Source organism: Tenrec ecaudatus, chromosome 1 (genome assembly GCF_050624435.1).
Source record: "Tenrec ecaudatus isolate mTenEca1 chromosome 1, mTenEca1.hap1, whole genome shotgun sequence".
In the NCBI taxonomy this organism is placed as follows: Eukaryota; Metazoa; Chordata; class Mammalia; order Afrosoricida; family Tenrecidae; genus Tenrec; species Tenrec ecaudatus.
In genome coordinates, this window is record NC_134530.1 from 46082145 (window position 1) to 46098460 (window position 16316).

The window sequence follows — 16316 nt, forward strand, 5'->3', positions numbered from 1 at the left end:
GGAGGGACAAGATAATCCAGGCTGTGGGGCAGCAGGGAGCTGGGTGCACACCATCAGAGCTGGAAGCACTGAGCCCCAGTGCTTGCCCAGGCCCTGCCTGGCTATGTGACCTTGTACAAGTCATGGCACCTCTCTGATCGTCAGTCTCTCCTCGGTAGTAAGGGCAAATCAATGCCACCTAGACAAACCATCTCCTGCAGTAGGTGCTCTGTCTCCTGCAGCACTCTTGACTGTTCCACTGCTGCGACATATAATTCAGAACTCACAGATGACGGTCATGATTGTGGAGGGTCTTCGGGACATGAACAGGTTACACTTCAGGTGAGAAATGCTCACAATACAGTTGCTCTGTCAGGAGAGTTTCTTCTCTGCTGTACCGCAGGCAGGCCTCTCTCTGGCCCTCAGCCTCTTGGCCTGACCTCTGTCCTGCTTTGGCAATGTGACAAAGCTCTTGTAGGGTTGCCAATAAGTGCCCAGAGGGCATGCCACTCTGCTGTGAGCTCTGTGGCTCAGCAAAACTCAGCTCCCCCAATTGAGGACCCCCACTCCACAAGCCAGCCTCCAGCCCCTAAGCACTCTGTGGGCTTTTGCTCTGTGGGCTGGGAAGTCCACTGCCTCTCTCCTGTCCGGGGTCCTGTTTTCGCTCCTGCTGCTGCTCCACCATGCCTCGGGTGCCAAAGCTGTCTCCCGAATCGAGGAAGTTCAATGCACAAGGGGTCTTGGGATCCAAAAGACCTGCTTCATGCCTGGCTCTTCTCTCTTGCCAATAGTGATGGCTTGCTGTATGCCCGGCAGGCTGGTAATCGCAATTAACAGTCGTTCACAACAATCCTGGTGGTGCCGGTATCTTCCCCCATCCTCTTAGCGAGACCCATAAGGAAACCAGAGACCACTTGGTAGGAGTAACGAAGGCTGGCTAGAGGAGCCATATTGAAGCATGCACTGCGTCGCGGGAGGTAGGCATGACACGCTGGCTGAGCACTGCTATGACGTTTAAACCTCGACCCCATTTAGCCCTCCTCAGCTTGCGGGCCCTGTTCACATCCACGCTCTTCGCAGAGCCTCACGACACTTTCGAAAGGTGTGCAAGGAGAGGTTGGGTGAGGCACCCTGAGTCACCCAGCTCCTGGCCCTTTGGCTGGGCTGCGGTCCCAGCAACTGTCACAGAGGGGAGGACAGATTGAAAGTCAGTTCCTTTCCCCAGGAGCACAGGGGGCCCTGCAGGACCTGAGCTGCCCCACTGAGGGAAACCGAGTCCTTCTGTCCCCTGACCACAGGGCCAGTTCCTGGTAGCCTTGATCCCGTGGGTGACGGGGAACAGGAAACTGTCTCCCTAACTGTTACGACAGCCAGCCGGTCTCGCTGCTCTGCTCCTGGCATCTCTGGGCTTGATTTTGCATCAGTGGGTCCCGTCGGCATCAGGGGAAGCTGGACGCTCAGGGCAGGTGAGCATGTCCGTGAAAAGTCAGCACTGGACCTCCCTGCCACCCTCCCCGCACACCACCACATTCCAGTGCCCCAGGACAGGCAGCCCGGGACGACATCCTCTCCCTCCTTCTGTGCTGTCCCTGCTCACCAGGGTTCCTGATCCTCCCACCTCCACAATGCCTCCCTCATCACACACCCCCACCCCGTCTCCTCCCACCTCCACAATGCCTCCCTCATCACACACCCCCACCCCGTCTCACCCCTGGCTCTAAAACTGTCTCTAATCCCCACAGGTGAAATTTAAACCCCTTTCCTCTTCTTCAGCCTGGCTAGTCCCGTTCCTCTATCGGGATTCAGGTCAGGAGTCTCCTCCTCCAGGAAGACTACCTTGATGACACAACCTGCATTACTTACTCCTTCTCTGTGCTCCTTCAGCCCTCTGGACATCTGTGAGAGCACTTGTTGTATATGGTCCCAGCGTTACACCCTCCTGAGACTCCAAGGGCCTTGGATGGCATGTCTTTGTGCCTGTGTTCTGAGTGCCCAACCAATGCACTTCTAAGTGGGGAGGCGGGGACACACCCTAAGCCTGGGTCAGACGGAGGCATGTGAGGGCCTTAAACACATGCAGTCGGTAGTCCTGCCTCCTCTGCTGCTCACATATTCAGATGGACATGTGAGCCGCATGTCTGGCAGGCCCGGGGAGCTGGAACCTTCACGACACTTGGAAAATTGCATTCTTTTCATTCCATCTTTCCACAAACTTCCACAAACGCGCGCGCGCGCACACACACACACACGCACACGCACGCACACATACACACACACGCACGCACACACACACACGCACGCACACACACACACGCACGCACACATACACACGCACACACGCATGCACACGCACACACGCGCACGCGCACATGCACACACACGCGCGCGCGCGCGCGCACACACGCACACACACTCTAGGTATTGCTAGTATGGTCCCAGTTCATACCTGAATGCGGTTATTCCAGAAAGGCATGCTTCAACACATCTCTGTGGTCAGCGGCGGCTGCAGGCCAGCTCTCTCAGTGCTATGTCAGCCTTTGTCTCCTTACGGTGCCTTCAAAAAAGAACGCCCAATCTAAACAGTTGCTCCCAAGGGGGCCACTGGGCCAGATAAATTCAAGGCAGAGAGGTCAGCTCAGAAGGCTCTGGCAGCTGTTTGGGGGGGATTTCAGAGGGGTGATCTTGATAGCTTTTCTCGAAAGACACGGGGGTTGTTAGGAAGAAGTTTTAAGAAAATTGGAAACTGCGTCGTTTAGGGGAAAGCCAGGCAAGCAGCACCAGGGAACGGTTTCCCATCAGGACAGAGCACCGGCTGGTCGTCTGAGGGCAGCAAGGGCTGGCCGCTGAGACTTTCATGGGAAACCTCACCCATCCACACTCCAGCCCTCATCTTGCCCCTGCAGGCTTCTGTATGTTCCCCAAACTCAAAGAGCCTTTCAGAAGAGTACAGTGTGCATCCCTGGAAGAGGCCCTAACTACCCAGCATGCTTCGGGGTAGGGTTGGAGTGCCGAAAACACAGCCATCGGGGGAGCGCGTGGACCTAGATGGAGGATGTGGAGGAACCACCGCGTCACGTGCTGACGTTTTTGTTTAATAAGAGTGTCTATGACCTAGCAGCGGTACTTATGGACTTACCCTTGTGTGTGGGGGGGGGGGGTGGTCTTAGCTCTCTATGATGTCATTCCCTCTTAAATGAGATCACACTATTAACAACGGAATAGAAAAGGCCACTTTAGCAGAATGGGGTGAACTGGATTGTAAAATGTTTAGTGGCTGTGGAGTACTAAGATTTTTACGATGTAACCACATTTTCTCCCCCCAAAATTCCACATATTCTCCAGCAAAGAAAATGAGTCAGTGAACCAGTTCAACGGTTTCAGCAGTCCGTATGAAATTCTCTTGATCGCCCACAAAGAAACCTTGGCTTGCCAGGTTTTGCGCCCACTGTGATACTTATTTCATAATAAATGCTGTCGTTATAAATGGAAGAATGAAAAGAGGCCACCAAAGATTTAATAATCAGACAACAAATGTTGCGTAAATCAAAACTGTTCATGTTGGCTAACTATTCTTTCCAGCACTGGGGGAGGGTACTTGTGACATTAATATTTTATTAAGTATATGCTAGATGGTGTCTGTCTGTATGCCAAGCATATTTTAAAGTTAAAATTGTACTTACTGTTTGCAACACTTAGCAGTTTGTGCTACACATAAAGTGTAGGCGATACAGATAAAAAGTGACTTAGTTAACTTCATCGCAATGGTCGGCTGACTCAGGTCCCTTGCTTTAGGGCAGTGGTTCTCAACCTGTGGGTCGAGACCCCTTTGGGGTCAAACAACCCTTTCACAGGGGTCGCCTGATTCATCACAGTAGCAAAAATGACAGTGATGAAGTAGCACCGACAATAATGTTATGGTTAGGGGGTCACCACAGCATGAGGAACTGTATTAAAAGGTCACGGCATTAGGAAAGTTGAGAACCGCTGCTTTCGGGCATCACCTGGGGCTAGTGTTCCCACTGGTTGGTTACAAAGACCTGCCCAAGAACACACCTTTGCGTTTGTATCATGTCAGACGCCTGGCTGGCCACCCTGGCTCCAGCTGTCAGAGCAGCAGGCATGCATGTCCACGGCCAAACCACAAAACCAAACTCATTGTCATGGAGTTGATTCTGACTCACACCATTCCTGTAGGACAGAGTAGAATGGCCCCTGTGGGTCTCTGAGGCTGTAAGTCTTGATGGGACCAGAGAGCCTCATCTTCCTCCGGCCGAAAAGTCAGAGGGTACAAACAACTGAACTTGCAGTTCAACACATAACAGAGACCTGCTACATATTAATACACTCCATCCTTGCCCAGTAACCATTCATGGTGGATTAAGTTGCATATTGAGCAAATGTAGCAAGGGTTAGACTTCACAGCCACCACCCCCAGCCACACCTCTTGATTATTAACAAGAAATGCTATAGTCTCTAGAGACCTGCTGAGATAAGGAGTTTCGATTACTTCAGAGGGGCCCTTTGGAGCCGGGCGTTAACACAGGCGTGGAAGTCATAGGGACCTCACAGCGCACGTCCCCTTGAGCATGGATGTCCTTATGACCCTGCCTGAGCTTCATTTCTGGCCGGCACATTCTCACACACTAGAGCTGAGCTCATTTTTATCAGTGCCTTGGCTGTTGCCTTCCCGGTGGCACTCGAGTTCCCTGTGTCCCATCTGCTTGGCATCCATGGGTCTTTGCCTTGGCCATGGGTTCCCCCAGGCACGGGTTTACCCTGTGTATTGAGTAATCCACTCCTGCCATAAGGGATTTTGCCACTGGCGGAGGTTGCACCCATAGAGAAGGGCATACGAGTGTGCAGAGACCCGCAGGTGCAAGTCCATAGCCGCGCACAGGGGTACTTATGCACAGGCAGGGTGATGGGTACGTACGTGCACAAACAGAGGGAGAACTTTCTGGAACATAGTGGGTTGAACTGATATGGATTGAGCTGGATGGCTCTACTCCCCCACCCCAATGCAAACCCCTAAAAATAGGAGAGGAATACAAAAAGTTACCAGGCATCAAAGAACAAAAAATCATATCATTGGCTGCCCACCCCCATGATACGATCACAGAGGACAAACGGGTGCATAAGCAAGTATGGCGAAGAAAGCTGATGGTGCCCGGCTATCAAAAGAGATAGTGTCTGGGGTCTTCAAGGCTTGAAGGTGAACAAGCAGCCATCTAGCTCAGAAGCAACAAAGCCCACATGGAAGAAGCACACCAGCCTGTGCGATCACGAGGTGTCAAAGGGATCAGGTATAAGGCATCATCAAAAATATATATATATGTATATATATCATAGTGAATGAAGGGGGAAGTGCAGAGTGGAGACCCAAAGTCCATTTATCGGCCACTGGAGATCCCCACACAGAGGGACAGAGGAGTCTAGGGAAGGAGATGAGTCAGTCAGGGTGAGATGTAGCACCGATGAAGAATACAGCTTTCCCCAGATCTTAATGCTTCCTAACCCACCCATCCCCCCGTGCCACTACCATGATCCAAATTCTACCTTGCAAGTCTGAATAGAGCAGAGGTTGTACACTGGTGCAGATAGGAGCTGAAGGCACAGGGAATCCAGGGTGAATGATCCCTTCAGGATCAGGGGTGTGAGGGGCGATACTGGGAGGGTAGAGGGTGAGTGGGTTGGAAAGGGGGAACCGATTACAAGGATCTGCATGTGACCTCCTCCCTGGGGGACGGACAGCAGAGGGGGTGTGAAGGGAGATGCCAGATAGGGCAAGATACAACAAAATAATAATTTATAAATTATCGGGGGCTCATAAGGGAGGGAGAGTGGGGAGGGAGGGAAAAATAGTGGACTTGATGCAAAGGGCTTAAGTGGAGAGTGGATGCTTCGAGAATGATTGGGGCAGGGAATGTACAGGTGTGCTTTATACAAGTAATGTGTGTATATGTATGGATTGTGATAAGAGTTGTATGAGCCCCTAATAAAAGGTTAAAAAAGATAAATAGAACCTTAGAAGAAGAAGAAAAGCCCTCAGATAATTGGGGGGGGGTGGCATTAGTATTATTTGATAATAAATGGAATGAAAATACAGCCCCAAATGGAAGACAGGAAGAATAAGGCTGGAAGTAAAACATGCTAAGATTATTTGGGAAGCAGCCTGAGTGACTTATGATTGGCTGATTAAACCTAAAGGTTTGGTTATTCACACCCACCCGGTGGCCTTCAGAAGACAGGCCAGGCGCAAAACCTGCTTCTGTAAAAAGATGCAAGTCAAGAAAAGCCCATGGAGCAGTTGTTCTGTATGAACTCGGGGTCGCCGTGAGTCGGAGACAGACTTGATGGAAGCTGGACGGGAGTATCAATTAACTTTGTCACGACTGGCATGGTAAAAGTGTAAGGGTAGCCATGAGCGACAATAACTAGAAATAGAAGGTATAACTGCAATCCCATGGAGGAGATTAAACGCACACACACAAAGACAACTCAAACGACTTTAGAGAAGAAAAATAATGCACAAAGGATAAAAAAGGAAGCAGATAGTGTGAGATTCTAAGAATAAGGCCACTCTATCAGTAATCACAATAAATGAAAATTGAAGTGTCTCTTTGGATGGAAAAGGAAAAAGAGACACGCCTAAAGATAATGATGTGCAGCGGCTGAAGGCGAAAGGATAGAAAACGATGTGTCAGCAAATACTCTCTCAAATACAACTGGTAGCAAGATAAATAAATACAAAGGGGGAAAGACTTTTAGATAAAAGGCATTATTAGGCATGCAAAAGGTCATTACTTAACGGCAAAATGAACATTTCACCAGGGAGATCTAATAGTCTTGAACTTGCATGCACTCACAACATAGTCCCAAAGTACGTAGAGCAAAAATGGATATACTTGTAAGAAGTTGCCAAATCTACATTCTTAGTGGAAGATTTTAGTGTGGCCTTCTAAGACATTGATTGATTAAGTAGACACAAGTTTTCAAGAATTTCAATGACCTCATTAATAAGAATTCTGCTCCTGACCAATAAAAAGGCCTATTTTCCATCTGTGCATATAAATCCACAGACCTTCGCCCAGCTGTATAAGCACGCAGACAGAGAGAGTGACAGGTGTGTGGGTACAACTGTCACTAACACCCACCGACACCCAGATGTGGAAGGGATCCAGTGTGATAACCATAGAGACGTTTTCACTTAGCTAATGCCTGACCTCAGACCATTAAAAACCCTTCTGGGGTCTCAGAGACCTTGTGTGAACTGCCCTGCATCCCCCCAAATGTAGATGGTTATTGTTAGCTGCTGCTGAGTGGAGGCCAGACCCACAGGCGACCCCACATGTGGTGGGACAACGGCGCTCCTAAGGGCTTTCAGTGGCTCATTTTTCGAAAGACCCCAGCAGGCCTCTGAGGCGCCTTTGGGTGAAGTCAAACCTCCAGTCTTTTGGTGAACGGCCAAGCACGTTCATCGTTTACAACACCCAGGGACACTGTGTGAATAAATAAATAGGCATGTTTGGATTCTGATAAAACTTTATTTACAAAAAAAAAAAAAAAACAAGCTGGTGCTCATTTGGCCTGTGGGCCAGCCCTCAACTGCTGACTCATTTGATACAGGGAGTCCTGGTTCCACCCACCAGCCGCTCGGCAGGAAAAAGCTGTGACTGTCATCCTCTGTCAGGCGACAGCGCTGGGCACCCTGGGGCAGTTCTACTCCATCCTCCAGGGACTGACTCGACAGAAGAGGGTGTGCGGTGTTGACGCCATTTGCCTTGCCGGGATTAGTTAAGACCTAAGTAGTAAGAGTGCACACATCAGCGGACCCGGGCACGATTGTGTGGATGGCGCAGGACCGTGCAGGGTTTTGTTCTGTTGCGCACATAGGGTGGCTGTGGGTCAGACTCGATGGCTCCTAACAAGAAGAAGAAATAGAGACGATGCCTCTGACAGGGGAGGAGCTCCCTGTGGACAGAGCTAGAACATGACTGTGTGCACGCATCCGAGATGGACGTGCATGTTCAAAGGCACCGGCATGTGTAGCTAGGTTTGCCAGTGGAGACAGAGCGACTGAGACGCTTGCGTGAGCACATGTCGTGGGTGCACACAGACACGCACCCCTATGGGCATATGCTCGCCGTGGAGCACGTCACCGAGAAGTGGGCCTGTCAGAGGCCCTGTGAGGGTCAAACCAGGTGGTGGTCAGCACATGGTAAATGCTCCGAAGTTAGCTTTGTGGTGCGGTGGAGCCGGCGACAGCCAGAGCACTGGGATCCTATTTTCCAGGCTCCCTGGTTTCACCTTTGACCTCAGTTCAGTGGGGGAGGTCTGCCCTTTCTGCTCTGACCCGGCCTGCTTTCGCAAGTCTTCCTGTCGGGGTGAGCAGATGCTGGGGCCCACGCCCAAGGATCGACGCTGCGCATGCCCACCTGGTATCCGGGATGCGATTTTTGCGAGCGTTGTTTCCAAAGCCGAGCCAGGCTAATGAGGGGCTGTCTCCGTCACTAGCAGATGCCCAGAACACGACTGGCGGGACACGACTAAGCTTCCCCAGGGCTGCGGGCAACTGAGGAGCAAAGGCGCTTTAATCCCTTGTCACGGCTCCCAGCGCTGCAGGACATGTGCTGAGTTGGAATTTTTCAACTTCAGCCTTACCCCGCCGGCACCCAGCCCCCCCTTTCCTTGACACATCCGTCCCAGAAACATCTGTGAGATGAAACAGAGAAAGTCACCTGAATGCGGCTCCGGCTCAGCCTGGGCTCCCACCTGGAGCAAGGGAGACGTGAATCCCCAGCCTCTCCCCCAGGTCCGCCTTCCCTGAGTCTCCCCTTTGAGTTCCCTGCAGCCTTGGGAGCTGCTGCCCTCTGCCAGGGGAGCGTGCACCCGGGGTGTGGGCCAAGAGCTGCCCAAGTGCACTGGCGCTCACCACTCCTCCCCAGGCTCTGCAGAAGGCTCTTGGGGTGTGAAGATGAACCAGATCAGGACGCAGGGGCCCCTTGCCTGTCCTCGTCTTCCATTGTTTGAAAGCAAGAGGGGAAAGGCAGCAATTTGTGGTTAGGAGAGAGACTGTCCTTGTAGGCCCTTGAGGTCCCGAGGTGGCATGCAATCTGTGCTGAACAACTAACGTAAAGGTTGGTGGGTCAAACCCAGCCAGTGACACCACAGAAGAAAGGCCTGGCGGTCTGCTTCCACACAGGTGGTGTTGGTGTTGTTTGTAGCATCAAGTCGATTCCATGTCATCATGTCCCTGGATGACCGCGGGGAACAGCTCAGTAGGATTTCTTTCCTGGGATGTAAATCCTTTCAGGAGTAGTCATCAGCATTTTTTTTCTTCTTCCACAGAGCTGCTGATGGGTTTGAACTGCCAATCTTTGGGTCTGCAGCTGAGCGCTTTCACCTGTGTGTTACCAAAGCTCCTTTCCCCTAAAGATCACAGCCAAGTAACCTCTAAGGAGCACGGTTCTAGAGTCATAATCAAGCCAGCAGCTTTGGTCTGGTTTGCCCTGGTAGGCTGCGTAGTCTCTCGATTCCCAGAATATCAAGCCTTAGACATTTTAGCCTTCCATCAGGAGCCAGTGTGTACTGCTAGGTCTGAGGCCAACCGGGAACAATCTTGCCACCAGCTAATCATTGCGTTTGACCTTCTAGGGGCCTCGCGCGGACTGCAGGCCCAGATCCCTGCCAGATGGCTGAGAGCCAAGTCCTCTCTGCTGGTCTTACATCTGCCTCCGCTTGTTTCAAGAAAATGGGTAGATTCCCACGCTCTGTAGAGTGCACCTTGTGGACCTTGTGAAGGCCCACTGTGCTCTGTGCAGGACGGGGGGAAATGGAGTGCCCCGGGGTCCTTCCCGGAAGAGGTGGACAGGCCAGGACAGGAATAAGAAAGTCAGGGTGTTTTTTTGTGCCTTCAGAGATGCAGCCAACGTCCTGGGAGGGCGCAGGGGTGGGAGGGAGAGAGCCCTGTGGCCCCGGGCACTGGCGAGACCAGGAGAGGCCTGATAGAGGAGGTGCTCTGTGCCGAATGGACCGCATTGGCAAAGCAGGAGAAGGAAAGGCACCAGGCTGGGAAAACAGAGTCATCAAAAAACTGTCTGAACCAAAAGAGACCCAGCAAGCCTACGCACCACCCAGGGGCCACAAAGAAAGGGACCGAGGTCTAACGAGAGGAAGTGGTTTTCCAATAGTCACAGGGGTCTCCGAGACCCCCGAGTCCTCGTCTGGCCATTCCTGCAGTCAGAGGCCAGAGGCTTCTGGAGACGCGTCCCCTAATACACACTGCCACCTGTTGCCAACAGGATCATCAACGCACGGAGTATGTGTCAGATTAGCACTGTGGCCCAGCGGGGTTTCTGCGGCTGATTTGCCCAAGTAGATTGCCAGGCCTTACTTCCGAGACACCCTGCATAGACTTGAACTGCCAGCCTGTAGGTTCCTGCTTCCTGGTCTAGGTGCTGCCATGGAGATGGGGACAGCAATCGTCCATACCTGGCCCTTTCCTTCGCACCCAGAAAGAGGGTCTGCATTGAAGGAAAGCGTTTCCCCGGTGCTGAGTGGCCGAGTGCTCAGCGTTGGCTGTTGGAACCCCCGCAGCGGCTCCGCAGGATCGAGAGCTGGTGATCGGTTCCCACAAGGAACACACCTTGGGGACCCCATGGGGCACTTCTCCTCTGTCCTAGAGAGTCACCTTGAGTTGGGACTGACATGACAGCCCTCAACCACGACAATACTGCAGTCTTGTTCCCTGGGCCCCTCTTACAGGTGGGGAAGTCGGGTCACGGGAAGCCTAACTAACATGCGCAGCGCTGCACAATGTGCAAGATACGAGGAGACCAGACTTGCATGGGGAAGCGGGGAGGAGGGAGAGAGAGAATGGCAGACCAGGCCTCGGCCATTTTCCCATCTGTCTGGGGGTCACCTCAATCAGACCAGTCCTTCTCTCGGGCTGCTTCCTGGTCAGTTACCTTCTTAGCCCTCCCTGCCGCCTACCCAGAACCCATAGTACCAGAGAGACAGTCCAAGAGGGGCAGGAATGCCCCCACCCCCACCCCCACCCGTGGAAGCTGCTAGCTTCTGTTTACCCAGCTGGCGTGAGCCCTGGCTGGGGTCACAGGGAAGACCTAGGAGGCCCGTCGAACCGGCACCCCACTGCTCAGCTCTTATGACCCCTTCTGGCGCCCCTCGAAGAGGGGTCCAAGGTGGGGTGCGGTTTCACGGGAGAGGAGAGCGTGGCTCCTGTTACAGCCCTTTCTTCTCTGCGCTTTCATCTTTCCTGAGCAAGCGGAGGTGGCCGCGAGGAAAGGAGACGCAGAGTCAGGAGGGCTGGTTAGCGAGGGCAGGTGGCCAGCACATGGTGTTGGAAATCACAAGGCCCGGGTTCAAGTCTCAGCTCCTTGTGAGGTTAGGCGAACCACATGCCCACCCTGAGGCTGGTGTCCATGCTGCCCCCTGGGGCACTGGTCCATGGTAGGGTCCCCTTTCTTAAGCTCAAGTGAAAGCGTGATGCAAAATGCTTTGTGGAGGCGAAGGTAGCACCATTGGGGATCAGGACTACCATGTGATTGATATACGGGGCGATGTCTGTTCAGAGAGGGGACTGCCACTGCCCAGAGGGAAGGGGGCAAGAAGACCCAGGGAACAGGGTCAGCAGGCTTGCTGTGTGACTCAGGGCACGTGTCTTCATTTCACGGATCTTGGCCCCACTTTTCTGTAAAATGGGATCACACGCCCTGTTCGCCTCACAAAGTCCCAAGACAGCCAGGTAAGAGCATCCACCCAGTCAGCATTTTCAGAGTGCCCGTACTGCCTGCCACATCCCTGCTATCCCCAGAGAGCAGTGGAGAGGTGGAATTGGAGAGAACGGGACAGAACCACGTCTGTGGCTGTGGTGTGCTGTCAAGTCGCAGCCCAGGATGCCAGTGTAGACCTGCCCCCACGGGGTCGCCTGGGCTGCCACCCTTACAGGAGCAGAGTGCCAGGCCTTGCCTCCTGTGGGGCTGCTAGTAGGTATGAGCCACCAATCTTTTGGCTGGCAGTTGAACACCTAACTGTTTGTTTGTCACCAGGGACTTCAGAATCCTAGGAGGGACAGATGCTTCCACTCCTGAATCCAAGGCAGACATGACATGTCAATCACAGTACTCTTCCCACAAAGCCTCGGTGCTCCTTCAGGAGCCTGCTCAACACTGAGTCCTAGGAAAGGGGTGAGGGTGGAGGGACAGAGGAAACAAAAGGCAGAGATGATACCCAGCAAAGTGCCTACCACATCGTGGGCTCTCTGATGCCTGTGGAATGAATGAATGAATGAATGAATGAATGAATGAGGGAGGGAGGGAGGCTGCATCCCGCCAATCCTTCTAACCACCGAGACAGGCTCTACAGGCACACTCTAACGGCATTCCTAGGCTGAGGGAAGTGGCTCCGTGCCCAAACCATTGAGGTGACTGTGTCATATCTAAGTAGCTGTCACAGTCGGTCTTAAAAGCTCCCTTAAGGCACATGCTTTGTGGTCCCTTCCTGCCGGCCACTGCCCATAATGGCCTTGTTGGTTCTCCCTCGGGCCTTAGCCGGGCCTCCTGCTGTCCTTTAAACCTTCATCGAGCAGAAGGAAAAACTAGATGGCAGACAGAACCGGGTGCCAGGAAAGCCACCATGCTCACTCAAAGCCACGAGGCGGACAGTTTGTCCCACTTCTGCCACCGACTCCCAGGTGTCCTCTGCAGGGACTTCTCTCTCAGAACCTTGCTTTCCTCACGGATGATTGTGGCAGCCCACTCCCAAGATCAAGGAGCCCTTATAAATTGGACTGCTAACCACAAGGTCAGCAGTTCAAACCCCCCAGCCGCTTCTCAGAAGAAAGGAGGCTTTCTACTCCCAGAGAGGTGCAGTCTCTGTAACCCACAGGGGCATCTGTGGCCTGTCCCGTGGAGTTGCTATGAGTTGGAGTCAACTGGATGGCAGACAGTTGGGTGGGTGGTGGGGTAGGTGGGTGAGTGCTTGGTAGGGTGGTTGGTGTTGAGTTTTCTTCCAAGCTCATTATGTGGGTGGAAGATGCACACATGGCCACTTGTAGGAGGTACTGATGTCGGGGATGGTTGCTCTGTAGAATCACCACGCACAAGTGGGACTTGGGCAGGTGGGTCAATAGTGAAGGTGGGTGCAGTGGAAGGGCCATAATGAGACATAAGCAGGAGCCCCAAAGGCCCTCCTCAAGGCCTGACCTCTCCACTGTCAGATTAACTCCAGGGTGGACGGTGGCACACCCGGGTCTCACTCAGCATGAATTCAGTCAGAAGGACCGAGACATGCCTGGGGACAAAGAGCAGATGCCAGAAGGCAGGGACGATTTGAGACTTGACTCGGTTGGCGGGGAGGGATCTAGGGGTCCTCAGAGGCCACATACCGGGGGGCTGTGAGGGGCAACCGGAAGACCTAAGAACGCAGAGGAAACTGCCAGGAGCAGCTTCCTGCCCTTTCCTTCCCTTTCAACTTTTTTAACAAGGAGCAGCACAGCCCAGAGAGAAGGAACTGCCAGCCCCGCGGGCACCTGTCCCAGAAGCCTAATTACCGGCTCTCGGTGGGCAGTCAGCTCTGATGGCAGGTCCTCCGAGAGAAGGCACTGCTGAAATAGTGCAAGATTCCCAAGGACACAGTCACTTCAGAGTGTGGGGTCTCATCTCCCGGGCTTCCTGTGCATGTGGGCACGAGGGCTGGCTCAGCTTCTCATTAAAGCCCACCCCCTCTGCTCCGCTCCCCTCACGGTCCCCATCCTGGCCTGTCTGTCCACCTCCCTGCTACCCTACCCTGCCCCCACCCTTGGCGGACAAAGAGACCATTTCAGCAGACGTCACCCAAGCCAGTGCTGTCAAGTGGATTCCCACTCGACACTGTGTGCAGAGAGGACCTGCGCTCCCCCGGGCTTTCACAGCAGTGACCTTTCCCAAGCGGACTGCCAGGTCTCTCTGCAGAGGTACCTCTGTGTCCATTCACACTGCCAACCTTTGCATGCAGGGCCAAGCGCCACCTAGGCATGCCAGTCACTCCCCAGTGGGGAGCCCCCTGAGAGTCCAACTCTCTTCTTCCAGTGGCCACAAGGCTGGCAGTTTGGGCCCTCCTCCCTCCCTGCCTGTCTCCTACTCTGCTCCCTCATGCCCACATAGGCCTCCTTTCAGTGCCTCAAACTAGTGGGGCACCTTCTCTCCTCTGCACAAGCTGTTCCCTCTGCCTGGACCCCTGTTCCCTACAGCATCCCCATAGCCTGTTCCTCTTTGCCCTCCAGGTCTCCGCTCAGGTGCCGCCTCCTCTGAGGGGCCCTCTGTGGCCACCCCACCCAACCCCCCGTAGAGTCTCCCCACCAGCTCCCTCTAGCACAGCGTTTCTCAACCTTCCTCATGCCGCGACCCTTTAATACATTCCTCATGTGGTGGTGACCCCCAACCATAACATTCTTTTCGTTGCTACTTCATAAGTGTAATTTTGATACTGTTATGAATTGTAATGTAAATATCTGATATGCAGGATGGATTTTCATTGTTACAAATTGAACATCATTAAAGCATAGTGATGAATCACAACAACATGCAATTCTAGATTGTGAAATATTCATTTCGAATGACAAATAAATGAAATGTTGTCTTGCAGTATGGTGTATATGGGTAACAAACAGTCTTCATACCGGGTACTCGTAGGTGGGCGTATCTGCATGCGGGTGACCCACCTGGAGACAGAGGGCGGTGTCTCGGTTCCTAAGACCATCGGAAATGAAATACGTGTTTTCCGATGGTCTTAGGCGACCCCTGTGAAAGGGTCATTCGACCCCCAAAGGGGTCAAGACCCACAGGCTGAGAACCGCTGCTCTAGCACAGCACCTGCTCTATTGGACACTGACCCTCTGGCAGCCAGCACTCCTTGACACTGCCTTGTGTTTCTGGGTCTCCCAAGTGCTTTCCCTTTAACAGATGGCAGCTGCCCACTTTTCTGGAACTCTCTGTCATTTTGGATTTTCCATCTCTGACAGGTGTCCGCCTCACAGAGAATCCTGCTCTCACAGGTCTTGCTGTGTCGGTAGTCTCTGCGTCCTTTCTCTGTGACCTGGAGCCGGTTTGCCTTGTTTGCTGGGAGCCTCTAGCACAGAGCCTGCCATCCACTGCTGCTGCGGTTGTAGGTGCTGTCGATGCACTCTGACACTGACCCCATAGGAGAACTGCCCCATAGGCCTCTGTCCTAGGCTTTCATCTTGGCGCAGATCTAGGCTCTGAAGTGGGAGCAAATATCCAGCTCTTTCTCCCTTGGAACTGCTGCCATGTGGGTTCAAAACACTAGTCTTTCAACTAGCAAGCCAGCACACTTAACCAATGTGCCCCCAGGGCCCTGCTGGCACCTTGCCCTCACTGCTGACTCACAGGGACCCTACAGGACAGGGTAGAACTTCCCTGGGAGTTTCTGAGGCTGTAACTTTGTACGGGAGTAGAGCCCTGGTCTTTCTCCCACAGAGCGGCTGGTGGTTTTGAATTGCTGCTCTTGTGGTTAGAAGCCCAATTTGTAAGCACTGTTCCCATTAGGGCTCCTAGCACATAGTAGGACATTTTATCAGTTGAAGAAATGATCCCTACAAGAGGAAATCGGTAACACTAGCAGCCATTCGAGGAGCTCCTGCAGGCACGTGACACCGTCCTGCTGTGACCTCACTTTGTCCTCCTAGCTGAGAGGGTGTTAGCGTTCCCATTTTACAGCGGACGAAACTGAGGCCCTGAAAGGTCAAGCAATTTCCCTAAGGCCGTGCAGAGAACAAGAGCCAGAGGCCAGGTGTGTCTCACTCTAGAGCACCTGTCTTTCCGCTGGGCTACAAAGGAGGAAACGAACTCAGAAAGGTGGGTTCCAGACCCAGGAAGAGCGGGGCTGGATTTGAGCCTGGGGTGCGTTCTCTCTGAGGACGGGGGCTGGCAGGAGGCCGTTGGGTTCGGTAGCAGGGTCTTGGGCTCAGGGCCACACCGCACTGCTGGGGAGAGGAGACCGTGATGATCCTATCGAACATTGCACACCGACTGCACATTCGCTGCGTCCTGGGCGGTGTTCTAAGTGTCCCGTGTATGTGAACTCATTTCCTCTCAGTCCCAGGAGGGACATGGCCAAGGGCAAAACTGAGGTACAGGGAGGTTGTGTGACATCCCAGCTGGGAGGTCACGAAGCCCAGGCAGGCAGCCTGACCCCAGAGCGCACGCTGCTAACCCTTGCACCATACTACCTCTCTGAGGAGATGAAGACCGGCAGGGCTGAGTCTCAAGACTAGCGCGCAGTCTGCAAAGCCCACAGCCCAGGGCCACCAGGGCCTGATC

The 16316-nt window shown here is 53.3% G+C and overlaps 1 protein-coding gene across 2 annotated transcripts in view; it reads left to right on the forward strand.

Annotated features, from left to right (window-relative positions):
• EPHB2 (EPH receptor B2) overlaps positions 1-16316 on the forward strand; it is a 141469-nt gene that overhangs the window by 53743 nt on the left and 71410 nt on the right. The window lies entirely within an intron of this gene.